The 19374-nt window shown below is 43.2% G+C and overlaps 1 long non-coding RNA gene across 1 annotated transcript in view; it reads right to left on the bottom strand.

Annotated features, from left to right (window-relative positions):
• The window catches only part of LOC310685201, a 606217-nt gene that overhangs the window by 273142 nt on the left and 313701 nt on the right, over positions 1-19374 (bottom strand). The window lies entirely within an intron of this gene.

The raw sequence follows: 19374 nt of genomic DNA, 5'->3' as shown, positions 1-19374 counted from the left end.
CTTCTTGGAAACGTGCTTCCTCTTCTCCTTCCGTTTCCCACCTCTGGATGACTTGCCCTGAGGCTCCGGGTCGTCAGTTGGTTCATTCGCCTGCTGGGGAGGCAGCTCCTCATCCGAAGAGGCTCCCTCCGATGGAATACGCTGTGACTCCTGAAAAACGCTAGGAATACCGATTGCATCCTGGCCCCCCCCAAGGGGAGTTGAACGTGCTGGCTTGGCCCTGGTAGCCGCAGCCCTGGCCTTCTGTGGAGCGGGCCTAGCCCTCTGGGGGGCAGGGTTATCCTTCTGGGTCCGGGCGGTTTGTAAGCGCGTTCGAGGTCGGTTAATCTGAGCCCCACCCCGAAATGTGGCATCAGCTGCGGATGTGGATGGTTCTGCTAAGGCCTGCTGGCTGGAAGGGGTATCTGGGATACATTCCTGGGAAAGCTCAACTATGGTAGAGGCTTGAGCCGTCGTGGGCCCACATTGAGCATAGAAATTTTGGATTGCCGAAAACAGCTGTACTAGGGCTTGGGGGTTGCCCTGTGCGGCAGGCAGTAAGGCCCCACTCGCTTGAGCTGACCGCGCTGAACCCCTGTTTGCCATGGCAATTTCTACTAAAACCAGGAAAACCGTGAGAGCGTAGGAGATGTAGTAGTGACTGAATTAAAACAGACGGGATGACAACTGGATTTAGTATATCTACCCAACCACTCGGCCGACGACTGAAATCAAAATTAGCACACTCTGGTTGCCTTGGTATGTTTAAAGCAGCAGCGGGGAGAAGAGTTTGGATTTGATAAGCTACCCTATCACTCCGCGCAACCGGCGGTCACGCTCCCCGACGGTCTACGCCCTGTGATGAGGCAATCGTGTATGCCTGGTTATAAAAACTACAGCTCAAAATATTTTTTTTTTAAATTTATTTATTTATTTATTTATTTATTTATTTATTATTTTATATGTATATTATTATTTATTCATCTATTACTTTATTTATTTATTTATTTATTTATTTATTTATTTAATGTATCCAATTATTTATTTATTTATTTATTTATCAATGTATTTATTATTTATTTATTTATTTATTTGCTCCACTGGAGTTATACTATCTCTATTATTTATATATTTATTCCACTGGGATTATACTACCTTGCCCTCAACCAAAATGGCTGCACGAGATCCCACAAGGCACTCTCAAAATGGCGGCGCCCAGTGCCTCTTCTAAGATGGCCGCCGGAAAGAACGATATATATATATATATACACTATTTTATTTTATTCTATTATTAGTATTATTGTTATTATTTTAATATTCAATAGTATTAGTTGGTGCAATTACTAGCAGGGAATGGGGAGCGCTACTGGGCTGGCACCCAACGCGGCCGTTAATGCTAGGCCGGCGCTACCTCGCCCTCACTCAAAATGGCCGCCGGAGGTCTCAAGAGGCACTTCCAAAATGGCGGCGCCCAATGCCTCTACCAAGATGGCCGCCGGACGTGATCACGTGGCGCCCTCACTCAAAATGGCTGCCGGAGGTCTCAAGAGGCACTTCCAAAATGGCGGCGCCCGATGCCTCTACCAAGATGGCCGCCGGACGTGATCACGTGGTCACCCGAAATGGCGACCGGGAGGGCTGTTGCCGGGGAACTGTAAACTAAGGCAACTGCACCACTGCGCGCTCACGAAGAGGAGATTTTAAGCGGATGCGGTGAACGCGTGAACCAAATGCCGCCCCAACCACGATGGCAAACAGCACCAACACACAACCAAACCCCAGCAATCTCCGAGCCTGCGGGGAGCGCGATTGCACCGCAGGATTAAATAAATGAAATAACTAAATATACAAGAAAGAACCTCTGTGAGCGCGGAAGCAGCTCACACACGCTTGATCCCGATACCGCTGTAGCCCTCGGGTCCGTAGGAGGCTGCCGTCGCTGCTGCGCTCACGCGGCCGATTTGCAACCGCAAGCTAGGAAAAGCGACGGATCTTGCCCTCCTGGGCAGCCCTCGTACGGCTGTGGGACTGGTCCTGGGTGGTGACGGCAGCGATCGAATTCCGGAATGTGCTGAAAAAACGTGGGGAAAACCCCCGCGCCGGCCGTGCGATCTACGCTGGTACGGAAGGAGCAAAGGAACCAAGAATTTCTAGCGCCAAGACAAAAGGAGGCGAAGTACACCTGGAGCAAAAAACTACCTGGTGCCAGGTGAGAGGAGGAAAAGGGGCGAGCCGGGGGTGCCCCGACCTTAAATTACCCCTGGCAGGCCCGCCCCTCTCGCCAGCCGATTGGCTGGCCCCAGGGGAGGTGCATACTAATGAGGCTAGGGAATCCCCTGACTCCCGCGGGGCTTCCCAGCCCCGCGAGACTGCAGTCGCGGGACGAGTGCCCGCAACCCCACCCCCTCTTGATATCGGGAGTGGCTTTGTTGTTGTGGTTGTTATTTGAAGTTCATATTAAAAAAACAACAAAATAGTTCAGTTTTGTGCACTTTTCATTTGTAGTAATTTTACCACACAGCTGCTAAAGGCACGAGTGTGCTGATGTCCCCAGTGCCAACCATCAACCATGCAATGAGCTGAAGTAAAAAACCAAAAGAGGGGGGGAAGAGAACATTTGGACAACTTGATAATATATTTTAAATTAAAAATTATTTAAAATGAGCAAATGTAATTGAATGAATGTAATAGCATGTTGGGCTAGGACCTGGAAGACCATTCACCTATTCCTGAATGCAATGTTAATTATATTTTTCAAAGGCTTTGGGGCACCTGAATGGACTTAACTAATAAAGAGAATTTGAAGACCCACTGTGAACTTTATAAAACCTGCTCCAAAAGAAATAATAGGATAAATGTGCATCAAAAGGCTCCATCTTACAGAGCACATTCATATTAATTATAACAAGGCATATTAATTAATAATTTGAAATGACTGCCTGTAGAGTAATTAATTATAGGAAAAATACAGAGTCAGAAGTGAAAATCTTTATCTTCTTCCAAGTTAATCAAATAGCACAAAAACCTTTGCAGATGATTAGCATGGCGTTAGTTTTTGGTGGAGATATAATGACCTTTTGAAAGTTCCTTTTCAGACAATAGTTTTAAAAATTCAGCTTCTTCGTCGTACATTTCTTGTAATGTCAGATATACAGCATTTCCACAGAGGGTTGAAAACTGCTTGAAATGAAGAAGACCAGCTTTGAGGTGTTTCCTTAAAATTGACTTGTCAGGGGGAAATTAGAATATTCTGAAAAAAATGTATTGGACAAAAAACAAAACGAAAAGAAAAGATAATTAAGGGGGAATCTTGATCTGAAAATGGTGAGTGGACTCATGGCTCATGTACAGATTTTTCTCTTGCCTTGTTACTTGATTTGCTATCAGTACAAGAGTGGCTGTAGAGCAACCAAAATGGTCAAAGGCCTGGAAACAATGCCTTATGAGGAACTGCTAAGGGAGTTGGGCATGTTTAGCCTGGAGAAGAGGAGGTTAAGGGGTGATATGATAGCCATGTTCAAATATATAAAAGGATGTCACATAGAGGAGGGAGAAAGGTTGTTTTCTGCTGCTCCAGAGAAGCGGACACGGAGCAATGGATCCAAACTACAAGAAAGAAGATTCCACCTAAACATTAGGAAGAACTTCCTGACAGTAAGAGCTGTTCGACAGTGGAATTTGCTGCCAAGGAGTGTGGTGGAGTCTCCTTCTTTGGAGGTCTTTAAGCAGAGGCTTGACAACCATATGTCAGGAGTGCTCTGATGGTGTTTCCTGCTTGGCAGGGGGTTGGACTCGATGGCCCTTGTGGTGTCTTCCAACTCTATGATTCTATGATTCTAAGAGCTATTGCTTTGAGAAAAGAGGCAGAGAAAGAGAAGTTCTTCATGGAGCTGCCTGCCCTCTTTTGTTGTTGTTTTACTTTAGACTAAAAACAAAGCCATTGATATTAGTCTCTGGCTCTCTTGATGTCTAGCAACAGCCTTCATGCATCTCAGAATGGGCAGAAACAGGGCAGGGAGAAGTCCTGTGAGCAACAAAAAACAAAGCAGCAGTTCCATCTGCACAGTGGTAGGACTGTTGCAAACATTGTTGTTAAATAAAGCTGTGCCCCAGTTACCTCGACGGTGCACATCTTTTTGTGATTTTGTGTGCAACTACCGTACTCCCATTTGCTGACTGTGTTTTGCGTTTTGATGAGGTTCTCTTCCAATCCCAAAGTATATTTGCTTTTTGAATCTCTGCCTGGTTTATCTCTGTGTCTTAATGGCCTCTTGGAAGCTGCCTTTTAGCATGGCTCATTCACTTCTGCCTTCATTGCTGTATTAATTATGGGAACAACTCCCACATGGGTTGGAGAGCTTCTAGCTGCCACATTACTGAATGAGCTCGCAGATCACCTGCAGCATGTTAAATGCAGAAATACTGTCGAAAACCCAAACAGCTTTGGTATTGGGTCTGGCATCGTGAACTGGCACAGAGATGCGGCGATATACTGCTCTGTCATTTCTGACAAACCTCCAAGAAAGGGGAGGTCATAGTTCTCACCGTGTGTTTGAAGCACATCTAACACACATTTGAAGCACATGGCTTCCACTAGAAATCATGCAAACTATATTTTGTTAAGGGTGCTGGGAATTGTAGCTCTGTGATGGGTAAAGTACCATTCCAATGGTGGAAGGTATGTGTTTCAAATGTGTGCTCATTGTGCTTTTTGTGATGTTTTAATTTGCAGAGTGGCTGGGGCAACCCAATCAGATGGGCCGTGTATAAATAATAAATTATTATTAATATTTTACTTTTTTGGTTTTCCTGATCCAGTACTTTCCCTCCTTTGCGTCTCTGCCCACGCTGGGAAATGTCTCGTAGAAGCTTTGTTCCTTGTGTGACCTTGTTTTCCATCCAATCCATTTGGATGATATGTTCAGTGTGATGCACACAAGGCCAGGGGCTGTCACTGGGGTAGGAAATTTCCATTGGAGGAGAATTCTCCTCTGGCCCTCCCTCTGCCATTGCAAAATTCAAGGACGTGTTGTAGGGCAGAAACAAAACAATGAAAGAACCAATGCAGTAATGCAGTGAAAAAAGCCTCTAGCCTGTTAAGAAAAATAAATACATTTGCGCTTAATGTGTTTCACTGAGAATGGGAAAATTTCTTTATCAGCCACGAAATGCCAATGTTTAAATCTTGATGTAGCGTTTTAATACACTTTGTCTGTTATTGCTGAGGGGCATGGTGAGAAATCCTTTACTCCACGGATACTTAGAAGCAGTTGCCACCAGGAGATTTCCTGTGGATCGATGTCATTAAATGTGAGGAGCATTAAAAATGTAGCAGGGAAATACATATAACACATTTATAATAGCTCGTTGTTAAAACCAGTTGACCAAAGCGGAACAATTCTTTTTTTTTTTGTCAATATTAGTATACTACCAAATGCTTAGTTAACAGTGACGAGTAAGTCATTGTATGCATTGGGAGTAAAAAACAGAAAGAGATCGACAGCACAATCCTATACATGTTTATTCAAAAGTAAATCCCATCAATTTCTTCCCAAGAAAGTATACACAGAAAAGTCAGCATACAATTACAGCCTAAAGAAAAGAACTTTCCAAACAGACTATGAACTAGACCACAGTTCTTTCACCTCCTTAGGGCCCCAGATGTTGTTGGACTACAACTCCCATCATCCCCAGGCAGCTTAGCCAGTGATCAGGGATGATGGGATTTGTAGTCCAATGACATTTGTGGACCCAAGGTTGAAGAAGGCTGAAAGAGGCTTTCCCCAGTGCAGCAGATGGTGGGATGAAGGGGCAGTGCTTTTCTTGGCCTCCCACTCTTCCTCTCTCCCATGTGATCCATGGGAAATTCCCCACAAGGGGATGCAGGCATGAGGCTGAGAAAGATTCCTCACCCCTGGACTCTGGTATAAGCCATGTGGGAGCAGCTTCATAAACAGAGGTTCCAAGCAGCCTTCTGGCTTTCCTTTTCTGTGGCAAGCAACATTGCAATGTGCAATGAGCCTCTGTTATCTAAAATTCTGAATATAAAACCCACTCAGGGGCTTCGGATTTGCCTGTTATGCTTAGATCACCATGTTAGGACACAGGCAAGGCTTGTCTCGACCATCAGTGATCTAGACTGCTCCATTTGCACCGTTCTTTTTTTTATAATAATATTTATTACTTTTTGAACAATTTACACACTACAAAACCAAATAAAAACAGAGGGGGGGGAGGGGAAAAAAAGAAAGAACAATACAATACAATACAATATAAAAACACTACATAACACTAGACACATTAAACTAACAAAAACAAACAAAAACCATTTAAAACACTCAAACAATTTCAATCTCTTATCTTTCATTCACTTATTTCACCAACCTCCTCACACCTCCCTTTTTGTATTCCACTTCTGTCAAATGTTTCAGCAATTCCTTTCCATCTTCCTCTGTTATCTGTCCTATAATTATCCTAGCACATTCTAACCTTATTTTACCTTTAAAATTCCATTAGTCTATTTATACTTAAATCCTTATAACATTTCTACTAAAGCCATATAGCTTCATTCCAACAATCTTTTAACATTCATTAATTTTACAATATTTCTGTAAATAATTTTAAAACTTTTTCCAGTCTTCTTCCACCGACATTTGCACCGTTCTCATGGGAGCAGCGTTTGGCATTTATTTCCCAGCCAATTCAGTATTTTATATGCAATTTCTCTCCACTGCCAGAATAGACAGATAAATGGCTAATAAGGGAGGGATGAGCATTACGGCCCGCTATTTATAGAGAAAATGGGCTTTAATGAGTCATTATATTCCAATGTCACTGACTCATTTCTTCCCCTGCAACAAGCATTTTCTGGAATGTAATTTGCTACCTGTGGAAGAGGAAACCAAAGACCAGAAATGTGATCCAATTTTTTAAAAAAGGAATTGTTGTGTACTGCGTCATATGTGTACCCATTTGCATTTTTAAGCAGTGTAGTCCTGACATATGTTAACTACCTCAGTGAGGGGGGGAAATCTTAGCCTACTGGAATATGCAACAATACTTGGGGGATTTACCTAGTCTTCTGCACAGCATTTTAATAACATTTGAGAACCAGGCTACCTATTATTGTTACAGCCTCAGCACGGGCACAAGGGCTGTTTGGGGTGTTAGGGAAGGGGAAGTACCTCTGGCGGCTCTGACTCTGTTCATGATCAGCTGTGATCATCAATGGATTTTTTGCATTGTTCACATAGGCAATAACTGTTGGGATACTGCCAGGGAGACAAAGTCCATCATGACTCCACATCGTCTCTGGACGTCCATCAATCTCCCGTAGACACGCAGTATCAGCAATTAGCGACACGAGCTCCAGAAATAGCTTGCCACATTCCAGAGCTGTGCACGCTCTATCAGCAGATAATGCACACAGCGCAAGATGCACTCAGGAGAGCATATTTACAACTTTATTCGGCGTTGGTAAGAACAAAGAGAAAACATGACTGCCTGCTTCAGTGTCTCTGGCACAGAGAGAGAAACAAAAGCAAAGACACAACAGAAACATCCTGTGAACAGGAAATACGCAGGCTGTGACACAAACATCCTGCTGCCTTTTAAGGTGGAACGGAAATATCCTAACATCAACAACAACAACAACATATTTATACCCCAGCCACTCTGGGAGGCTTCCAACAGAATATTAAAAACACAATAAAACATCAAACATTAAAAACTTCCCTAAACAGAGCTGCCTTCAGATGTCTTCTAAAAGTCAGATAATTGTTTATTTCCTTGATATCTAGTGGGAGGGTGTTCCACAGGGTGAGTGCCACTACTGAGAAGGCCCTCTGCCTGGTTCCCTGTAGCTTCACTTCTCACTGTGAGGGAACCGTCAGAAGGTCCTCGGAGCTGGACCTCAGTGTCCAGGCAGAACGATGGGGGTGGAGACACTCCTTCAGGTATACAGGGCTGAGGCCGTTTAGGGCTTTAAAGGTCAGCACCAACACTTTGAATTGTGCTCAGAAATGTACTGGGAGCCAATGTAGGTCTTTCAAGACCGGTGTAATATGGTCTCAGTGGCCACTCCCAGTCGCCAGTCTAGCTGCTGCATTCTGGATTAATTATAGTTTCCGGGTCACCTTCGAAGGTAGCCCCATGTAGAATGCATTGCAGTAGTCCAAGCAGGAGATAACTAGAGCATGCACCACTCTGGCGAGACAGTCTGTGGACAGGTAGGGTCTCAGCCTACATACTAGATGGAGCTGGTAGACAGCTGATCTGGACACAGAATTGACCTGCGCCTCCATGGAGCTGTCAGTCCAAGATGACTCCCATATGAACCTCCCCTGCTCTAGCTACTAGATGTCAATCACACTGGAGTGTGCCTAGTTGCAAAAAAATAAATTAAAAAGGGGGGAGGGGACCTGAGGCAGTATATAATCTCAAGATGGTACTTGCTTCAAAGTGCTAATGCAGCTGTCTACTGAAGAGATCAGCAGTCCACGGAAAGTCAATGAGGGATGAAACAACAGAGCAAATGAAGGCTAAAACAATGAAGCAAACAATCAATAAAACAACTGAGCTATGACCAGCCCAGAGTATTACTGCAGAGCAGGTGTAACTGTTGCAGCAGAGTGCCAGTGAGACTTCAGATAAAAATCGGGACACTGGAGTACACGCAACCAGCCTCTCCTGAATCTGCAATTGGTTTCAGCAAATGAGCTGCAAGGAGCTCTGCACATGGGCTCAAATAGTGCATTTGATGAACCCCATTACAGATTTATTTGGGGGTGGGAGTTTGCCCATCATTTAAATTTAAGGCAGCAATGGCTAACTTCTGAACTTCCAGGTCTTGATCAACACTGTAAGTGGATTTTAACCCCTACATTCCCCACCCTGCCATCTGAGATCCATTGACAAGAACTGCTGCTTAAACTCACATATCACCAACATGGACACTTATTCTGGATTCACAGACTTGATTTAAAGAACATTTATTTAACAGATTTCTAACCTGCTTTTTAGAGTTCCATCCATCATGAGGCATTTTACAACAGCTTTTATAACAATACACATGTTAAAATCATTAATTTTTACAATAACGCCTCATATATCCCCTAGAAAAAACAATGAATCAATGGAGGAAGTTTCATAGCAGGAGTTTTTCAGGGATCTCTAATTTGGTGTGAAGATGATCAGTAATCATATTCTTCATGGGTGTTTTTTTTTTATGTCTGGCCTTAAAAGACTCCAGCAGTCATTTCACCAGTAATACACTGTAATTCACTGGCTGCCCCTCATTTGATTTTTTTGCAACAGCTGTCAGCGTCAAAGTCTCAAACCCATTCTGAGGAAGATAAGCAAGTGCACAGAACTGGGGCCCATGTGGTGTTTCTTTTACGACCCTAGCTTCCAATTTTCCTTCTCATAAACTGCAGACATTGGTAAACCTTCAGTTGACTTCTATATAGATGATGGCTGTGCATTTCAGCTTTTAATGTGGGCATCTGGCCTCCACTTTATACATATTCCAATCCTTTCTTTCTTTATTTCCAAAATTACTGCAGGTTTTCTCCTTTTTTGTGTGGAGGGAGAAATAACAGCAACAACAAAGCTGCATGCCTTGGCTCACTTGACGTTCTGAGCAAGTGGGTTTTCATTATTATTATTATTATGCAAAGCATCTCATTTGTGAAATAAAAAAACTAATTGGCTGCACAGCATCCTTGACTTGAAAACAAACATTAAAGGATGGTAGAGATGCATAAATATTTAAGACTTCAGACGTGTGTCCTTTGGATTTCTAACTGACAACGTCAACAAAACTGGCGTGTTGGCGATGGTTAAGGAAAGGATCAAAAATGAAACTGCCAGTGTTGTAATATTGTACAATATTACAAGGGGCAACCACATTGGGAATGCAGCTCTGGTTGCTCCTGCCCCTAAAAGGACATTGCAGAGCTGGGAAAGTATTAGGCTAGCTGGATATTAAATCTCATAGCAGAGGCAATATGTCTCTGAATACCAGTTGCTGGAGAACAACAGCAGGAGAGGACTCTTGCACTCATATCCCCCAGTGGGCTTCCCATAGATGTCTGATTGGCCGTTCTGTACACCCTTGTGCAAATTAATTGACACAAGCAATGTAGTTTATTGTACAAAACTCACATATACATGTACAGAACTCACATATACCTACATTAGTAACGGATATGACCTCTGCTATTTTTAAGCAGCATTTGAACACAGTTTGGCATGGAGTCTATTAGTTTTGAACAGTCATTGTTTGTTTTCAGATCCCTGTACCACACTTGAATCAGCGCCTGAATGAGCTTCTCCATAGTCGTACAGTCTACAGCATGGAGGCGACTTTTGCATATAGTCCAAAAATTCTCAATGGGATTTACATCAGGTGAATTCCCTGGCCAATCAAGTACCTGTATTTGCTGCTCTGTCATGAATTTCTTCACCACTTTTGATGCATGACAGGGGGCTAGGTCTTGCTGCAATACCATCAGGATACCTCTTTTCCAGCTCTAGAAAAACTCTCTTTTGTAGAACCTCAATATATTGTGCCAAGCGCATTGTTCCTTCTATTGGCTGCAGGCTTCCAACACAATAATGATCAACTGACTTTTCGTGTTTGTTTTGAGTACAGGATTATGAGTAAGATAGAAAACATGCTTTGTTTCAATTAATTTGCACAAGGGTGTAGGTATCTTAAGCAGCTCAGCTCTGACACAAGTTTACCACCTCAGCAAAAACTAGGCCACCTGATTCCTTAAGCAACAGCCTTGATCATCACCACCTGGGACACAGACACCCAAAAAGCATAAAAGAACCACAGAGTCTCCTATTGATACAGGACTTTAAGATATCTGCATGTCCCATGATCATGAGATATGATTGCAACATAAGAGCCATGGCTACAAGAGCTTCACTGGCCAGGTCAAGCACATGCACAATGATGTAATGTCTGCTCAAGGTACAGTCACGTATGTCATGAAAGGGAAGGGTGAAGTGCTTGAAAATGTACAGGATTATGTGGTTTTGACAACCAACAATCTTGCAATCCAAACTGACAATGAAGAAGAGTTCATAGGGAAGAAAGCTGAGGACTTCTTGAGAACCTGTGGAATAAAGCATCAAAAGATAGTATCATACAAAGCTAAGCAAAATGGGGTTCCTGTAAGAAAAAAAGAGAGTCTTTACAGAAATGTATCAGAAAAAATACTGGTGACAGTCAGTAATCACAGCTACTTACCTACAAAATTGACTGCATTCCAGGACAGTTGAGGAAACTCCACAGAAAATATGAAATGGGAAAAACTCCAGTATCACTCATATCAAAGTATTTGGCTGCAAAACAGTCATTAAAGTTCAAGAAGAAAAACGCAGCAAGAAAACAGAAAAAAACAGAGCAGTGGAAGAGATTCTTGTTGGCTTCAGTGAGCATGCCAAAGCTTACAGAATTCTGAATCCACACACAGATAAATTGACCATCGGTAACACTGAGGTTTTTCAAAAAGAACCAGTTGAGAATGTAATGACTTTACAAGAACAGGCAAAAGAAGACACAGCCAGAATCACTGAGAAAGAAGGACCATCTAAACAAATGAAATAAACATGCTACCGCCTGAAATGCAGGACAAAGGGCTATCCCCTGTAGATGTCAGCATCAGATGGTCAGCCAGGGAAAACAAAGGCTAATCACCTGTTCATCCATCCTACAAAATTCGTACTATCAGACCATTTGAGCCACCATAGTGGAAAGGCTTTTCACAAATGTCAGAAAGGGAAACCAAAAAAACAAAGAAAAGCAGCTGAGGAAGAAATGATTTGAAGACAACTGAAGGCAGCCCTGTTTAGGGAAGCTTTTAATGTTTGATGTATTACAGTATTTTAATATATTTTTTGGAAGCTGCCCAGAGTGGCTGGGGAAGCCACATAATATTATTATATTATTAAGGTTGTTTTTAAAAGTAGGCTTTAGATCCTAGGCACAGACAGGCAGCAACATGAAGATATGAATGTGGAAGGGGAATAATACAGGAGTCTTTTAAGGGGCAAATCATCAACAATGAGAAGAAGTAACATATTCATTGAAGCAAACCACTGGAGCTAGGGGCTGAAATCAGAACCTTGTGCTTGCAAAACATGCTGTGAGTGGTGAGGTGTCTCTTTGAATGCACATCCAACCACCCCACCCCCAGTTGCCTTTTTATGTGCCTTAAAAGTTATGAGAACAGTAAGACAGTTCGTTGTGGGTGAAAACTGTGTGTCTTGTTTATTTAGGTTTAGGAAAGCTTCCTTTGGCAAAGTTTAAGAATCTTTCTGATGGAGAATGCATTCAAAGTTACCTGCCTGAGCCAGGCATGAGAAGGACTTGGCATTTTTCTCACCTTCTCCTTTTTAGCACTAGTTTCTGGAGGTGGAACAGGAATGGAAATTGCTTCCATGCTATCAATTAAGGCCTGCACAACAGGCTGCCCAAGCCACTTTTTATTCTTCAGCCAGGACGTTCTTGTGCAAACCTTCTAAAAATGTTTATGGGGAAATAATGCTGCGTTTTCTCATTGGAGAAGCAATAACATACAATAAAATCAGAATATTGGGATAGTCAGTGTAACATACGATGGTGGAAGGTCCTTAATTTATACAAGGGATGAATAACCAAGAAGCCTGAACCACATAACTAGTTTATCCCTGTTGCACATTTCATTGCCTTCCTGTTATGTGAGCAGGTGCAGTTTTATTAACAATTGGTGTAAACTGCCATGATTTCTCATGTCCTCTAAGCATTTTTATGATGGTTTTAATAATTGTGCAGTTTCTATCTATCTTTGTGTAAAACTATCAAGGTCTTGATTTGAGCAGAATGTCAACCCTACTGGATTTGGGGTTTTAAATAGATAGCAAAAGATGGATTCAATTAGCACAGTGACTTGATCTCAGTTCCGAATCTACTTCATCTGGCCTGGAAGAAAGAATGGATCAAAAGAGTGTTCTGATTGTACCCAGTTCCCCATTTTCACTTCTCTATCGTTTACCTGCAAAGTTGTGGACCCAGAAGGTATGTATTATGTGTCTATTACTACATTTATATCCCATATTTTCTCCAAAGAGCTCCAAAGGTGATATATACATTTCTCGCCTACTCCATTTTATCCTGACAACACCGTCATGAGGTATGTAAGGCAGAGAGAGACAGTGACTGGCCCAAATTCACTCAGTGAGCTTCATGGTTGGTAGCAAGCTGAATTCCAGCCAAGTGCCAGATGCAATCACCTACTTTTGCATATTTGTGGCAGGGATAGTTTCTGGTGCATGGTAAACTTTTCCATATTGTGCAAGGCGTTGTGGGTTAAACCACAGAGCCTAGGACTTGCCGATCAGAAGGTCAGCGGTTTGAATCCCCGCAACGGGGTGAGCTCCCATTGCTCAGTCCCTGCTCCTGCCCACCTAGCAGTTCGAAAGCACGTCAAAGTGCAAGTAGATAAATAGGTACCGCTCTGGCGGGAAGATAAACGGCGTTTCTGTGCACTGCTCTGGTTCTCCAGAAGTGGCTTAGTCGTGCAGGCCACATGACCCGGAAACTGTATGCCGGCTCCCTCGGCCTGTAAAGTGAGATGATTACCGCAACCCCAGAGTCGGCCATGACTGGACCTAATGGTCAGGGGTCCCTTTACCTTTACCTTTACCTTTAACCACTGGGTAAACCTGCTATCTGTATTATGTTGCCATGCATCAAGATGTACATGTGAAGCACCTGTAAATTATTATCTGTATCCCCACATTTGGAAAAGTGAGGAGATGTCACAAACAGTTTTTTTCTGTCTGGTGCTGCCTCGTTACAACACGGCCTGATACTTCTTCTCAAGCCTCTGTTGTTTTAAGAACTTTCAAGAGTCAGAAATTAACCCTGGGGAAACAGCTCCATTAATTCATCCGGCAAATAACCCTGCTTGTGTGGTTTTTTTGTTTCTTCTGCCACTCACATTCTGTCATTGCACCAAAACTTTGAATCTCTTTTTTTTTTTTAAATCTCAAGAGACAATGCTATTCAATTATGCAATCAAAGATGGTTCGAGTTATGCTTTGTTTGTCAGACAAGAGACAGCTGAAGCAAATCAAGTTAATCAAGTCACTCAGCTTGATTGTTACCAATAGATTAAATGTGCGTGCTGTCTCAACATTCAGGCTGCTTTGATGGTTGCACACAACCATATTTCTCATTGACAATATTACTGGGAGGAATTGGGAGGATATTCTCTATCCATAAGGCATTTCAGTTTTGTAAATACACTGGCTCTTTGTGTTTATACCAGCTTTCTGTAATCTGGCGCCTTCCATTTTGGATGACAAGACCAACCATCTAGTGCTGGCTCCAGGTTTTGGAGGGCCCCAGGCAATACACTCTCCACGGGGCCCCCTCCCCCAGTGGGTCTACCTTTTCATCACCATAATCATCAGCTGCTCCTCATCGTTCTCCTTAGTACCTTGGTACCACCTGCTTGCTTGCCAGAGAGCCGCTGTCCAGGCCCCCATCCAGCCCACGATGGCAGAAGCTTTCACTTGAGGGAAAGGAATAATTTTTTCATGAAGCAGAGAGGAGATAACAAGCTCAAAAACAGGCAATAAGCTCCAGCAGCTGCTACACTCAGGTTAGATGGCAGGAAAGGAAAGGCTAGCAGGGCTGCAAGGAGCAGTCCAAGTTTAAGGAGTTTGAGATCAGCACAAGGAGGTCACAACTGCCCAGAAGCAATGAAGCTGTCCCAACAGAATGGCACACCCACCCACCCAGCTTTTAAAGATGGGGCAAGGCGCACTCAACGTGTGAGATTGCCGAGCATGCAGATGCTCACTGTGAGAATGTATCTGTTGCCAGCAATGAGGGTATTGCTGGTTTCTGGGTGGCCAGGCTGTATTTTCTGTTTTGTGATATGAGGCTGAGTTGAGCTTAGTAATATTTACTTGCTATGGGTTGGATTGTCTTTGCCAACAGCATTTTGATGCAGATATGAATGACTGATATTGCAATCAGATATAACATATTTGATAGAAAACCACATACTTCTCTGGGAAGGCTCTTCTCAAGCCAGAGGTGCAACCATGGAAAAGGCCCTGTCCCATATATAATATTTTGCATTTTTTTAATGCAATGCTTTATGCAGGGTTCTGCACTATTCTGTCTCTTATTTTTTCAATGCAAGCTTTGTGTCTCCTTTGTTTGTGGCTGTATTGCCTTCTTTTTCACTTCTCTCCTTTCCTTTTCATCACCCCTCCTTTCTTTTTTCTCTCTCGCTTGACTCCTTGATCACCGATGCTTTTGCAGGCTCTCCATTCAGCAGCCTCCTTCTGATTCCGAGCTGCTCTTGAAAGCCATTGTTGCTCAAAAAAATAATGTTTTTGGTAACACCCCCCAATGCCTTCGATAAAGCTTTCTGGAAGCTGTCACTTAACACTGACATGCCTTTGGGAATCAGCAGCAATTCACAGGGGCACTGGCGGAAGTTGCGGAAGGTGGCAAATTGGCTGCTCAATCGCTGTCAACCATGAAAGAAATTGTATGCCCTGTTGTTAAACTGATAAAGAGTTCTGTCGCCACATTAATTGCAACAGCATTCAGCCCGCCCCATCAGGTTAGCTTCTCACAGAGTCGGTCGTAAAAAGCCAGCCTTTAGTTCTCCTTCAGCTTATCAGCATCACCAAGGATGTGCCTACATATTTGCTTCTAATGGGGCCACATGCTCATCCTGTGAACATCCAGCCTTACACTGGTCCCAGTGGTGGGGATGCTGGAGAAGGTATCATTCAGCCTGTATGATTCCTTATCAACAGAGAGATGTATTAAGCTGACCGTTATATTCAGGAAAATTTAGCTCCTTCAACTTGGAGTTGGCCAGATGACAACCTAGGGGTGAGATCTGGATCTGGAGATAGTTTTATCTGTCTCCTGGAAGCCCTGCTTGCCAGATCCTAGTCAAAATGTGATAATGGGATTAACGGAACCTATTATTATTATTATTATTAGTGTACCCCACCCATCTGACTGGGTTGTCCCAGCCACTCTGGGCAGCTTCCAACATATATAAAAACATAATAAAACATTACACACTAAAAGGCTTCCCTACACAGGGCTGCATGCTCATCCCCACTCTTCCCACCTACTCTTGTGATTAATGCCTGAATCTGGCTATGTGAGGTGGTAATCACAGGCATCATCAGCTTGCTCCATCTCAGTCAATTTGGTTGTGGTCAACCACTGAGAAGGTAGCTCGCTTCCCAACAATATGCCATCCTTAGGTGTCAGAAACCCAAGGCTTTCCTTGCACACAATAATGAGGAAGAGACTGGGCAGATTTAATCAAAAGAACAGTGACTAGAAGCAGTTATAAAAAGAGATATGCAGGGCTCCATGGTTTTTATCAACACACACAAAACAAAATCTCTGACACCGTCCACAAAGAGGGTACTAGAATGCACCTCGTATGATAGCAAGCTCTTGTTTGTTCATTTGTTCCTTCCTGCTGCAGCTGTGCTTAAGGAAGCCTTCTGCTTTTAAAGTTCATGGCACATTTTTATTTGAGATGGCTTATATGATCCCAAGGTAGAACAATTACTTTTTGGAGTCCAGTTTTCATGTCCGCTTGTATTTTCCTGTCTCTTTTGAAAGTGCCCTGTTGGCTTCTGCTGCTCTGGAAAGCAGCAGGGCTGTAAGTTTCTTCTATTGTCAGGCAGGCAAGAAGTTTTGCTAAGCAGATTCACACAAACTGAACTTCAGGATGGGGAGAGAGAGAGAGAGAGAGAGAGAGAGAGAGAGAGAGATAAACTGAGAGAAACCAAAATGGACCAATTTGCCCATCCCTACCCAACAGAGGAAAAATTGCTCAGAGCCTCCACAAACCAGTTGACAGCCCTGTTGGACAGCCCTGGGTAGAATTATAGCTGCTGAATGAACAATTGCTTGTGCATACAATATTGCTATCACTTTCTTCACAGATCAATTTTGTCCTTTCTTAGCCCCTTCTGTAGTTTGTCCTTGTTCTCAAGGCAGAATCAATCTTGCATAATTACACTCAACGGGTTCCACTCTAGCCCGATTCTTTTAGTGTGTTTAGCCTAATGGATAATCCAACTCAGACAGAAATGAACTTTTTACAAATAAATAAATTAAAATCAAACAAAAAAATCCAATAGTCAATATCTGTATCACATAGCAGGGAATAGAAACTATCTATCATTATTTAAGAGTCAAGTAGCACCATGAACAAAGGAATAGGGTTTTCTTTTTTAAATATACTCTTTGTGAGATACTGCAGGCATCTTTATCACTTTGGCTTTATATTTCCAAGTAGATCATACTTCAAGAAACAGAAATTTGGTATTGCCATGAGAGGAGCAGAGGAAGGAGTTGTCAGTCTGTTCAAGTAAATAAAGTTTCCCCCTGAAAGGATCTTTTCTCCAACAACCCATAATGCAACATTTGAGTACTGGTCCATCTAGCTCAATAACATCTACAGTGTAGACTTTACACCAGGGTGGGGAACCTCTAGTCCACGGGCCAAATTTGGCAGGCAAAGCTGTTTTTCTCAAACCACACCCACCTGATATGTGGGGCAGGTATTGACATGGCTAGATTGTGCACTCAGCTTGGAAAGTGCAGGGCAAGGGACATTGCTAGGTGGGTGGGACATCCGTCAATCATCTGCTGTCAGGTGATTGGCAGGCAGGTTGCTTCATACCTCTCATTTAAATCAGAACCAGTGAAGGCGGTCCTGTGTGAGTGTCTGGAGGTGGTTGGATGGTGGCTAATGGACTGAAGTTGAATCCCGACAAGACAGAAGTATTGTTCCCAAGGGACAGGGGTGGGCAGTGTGGGGGACTCCCTGGTTCTAAATGGGGTAACTGTGTCCCTGAAGGACCAAGTGTGCAGCCTGGGAGTCCTTTTGGACTCACAACTGTCCATGGAGGCGCAGGTCAGTTCTGTGTCCAGGGAACCTATCTACCAGCTCCATCTGGTACGCTAGCTGAGACCCTACCTGCTTGCACACTTTCTCACCAGAGTGGTACATGCACTGGTTATCTCCCACTTGGACTGCTGCAATGCAATCTATGTGGGGCTATCTTTGAAGGTGATTTGGAAGCTATAATTAATCCAGAACGTAGTGGCTAGACTAGTGACTGGGAGCAGCAGCTGAGACTGAATAACACTGGTCCTGAAAGACCTACATTGGCTCCCAGTACATTTCCGAACACAATTCCAAGTGTTTGTGCTGACCTTTAAAGCCCTAAATGGCCTCAGCCCTGTATACATGAAGGAGCGTCTCCACCCCCATCATTCAGTCCGGACACTGAGATCCAACACCGAGGGCCTTCTGGCGGTTCCCACACTGCAAGAAGTGAAGCTACAGGGAACCAGGTAGAGGGCCTTCTCGGTAGTGGCGCCCACCCTGTGGAGCGCCCTCCCATCACATGTTAAGGATATGTGTAATTATATAACATTTAAGAAACATCTGAAGGCTGTAATGGAAAGTTGTTAAAGTTTCCTCTTTTACTGCGTTTTTATATATGCTGGAAGCTGCCCAGAGTGGCTGGTGCAACCCAGACAGATGGGTGGGGTATAATAATAATAATAATAATAATAATAATAATAATAATAATAATTTCACCTGTCAAAGTTGGCCTCATTGACGGTGGAGCCACATAATCACCAACAAGGGTTCCACCCCTATTCTACATTGACCAACAGCAGATCTCCAAGCTTTCAGACAGAGAGACTTCCCCAGAGATGCTGAGAATTGAGCCACTGCATACAAACATATGTTGTACCACTCAGCTACAGTGCTTCACTAATCCCCAGGACTGACTGACATTGCCTTGATTCCTCAACTGCTTCCATGGAATGTGTGAACTGTTTCCACTGGAATGCATTGTATCTGAAGCAATCTGAAAGGGCTGATCTGTGATGGACCATTCCTGCATGCAAGGCCATATCACTGGATATGAAAGTCATTGCATGATGAGTATGCATTAACAAAAAGTCAAAGTTGATTCTCTGGTGAAGTTCTCCAAGCCACATTCAGACACATGCACATGTCATTTGATGTTTCTTCTTCTCCCAACTTCCCTTTGTATGTTCCTACCATTTTTACAGCTACCATCCTTACCCATTCTGGATTAGAGTAGACCCATTGAAATCAATGGGACTTGGGGGATTGTTAGAAGTTGCATATTCATCCATCTACACAGCTTAGAGTTGCCCCAGACCAGTTTTGCTTCCAAAGCGATCAGCACAGAGTCACCAAAGCTCACTCTTAGTAGGAATTATAATTCAAAGTGAATTAATCTGCAACAAGAAGAGATCACACCATGATGCCTTCCACAATGGGAGAACAA

The sequence above is a fragment of the Podarcis tiliguerta genome (genome assembly GCF_965153285.1).
Source record: "Podarcis tiliguerta genome assembly, chromosome: 9".
Taxonomy (NCBI): domain Eukaryota; kingdom Metazoa; phylum Chordata; class Lepidosauria; order Squamata; family Lacertidae; genus Podarcis; species Podarcis tiliguerta.
Note: the sequence above shows the minus strand (reverse complement) of the source record. Positions and strands in the feature narration are given on the sequence as shown.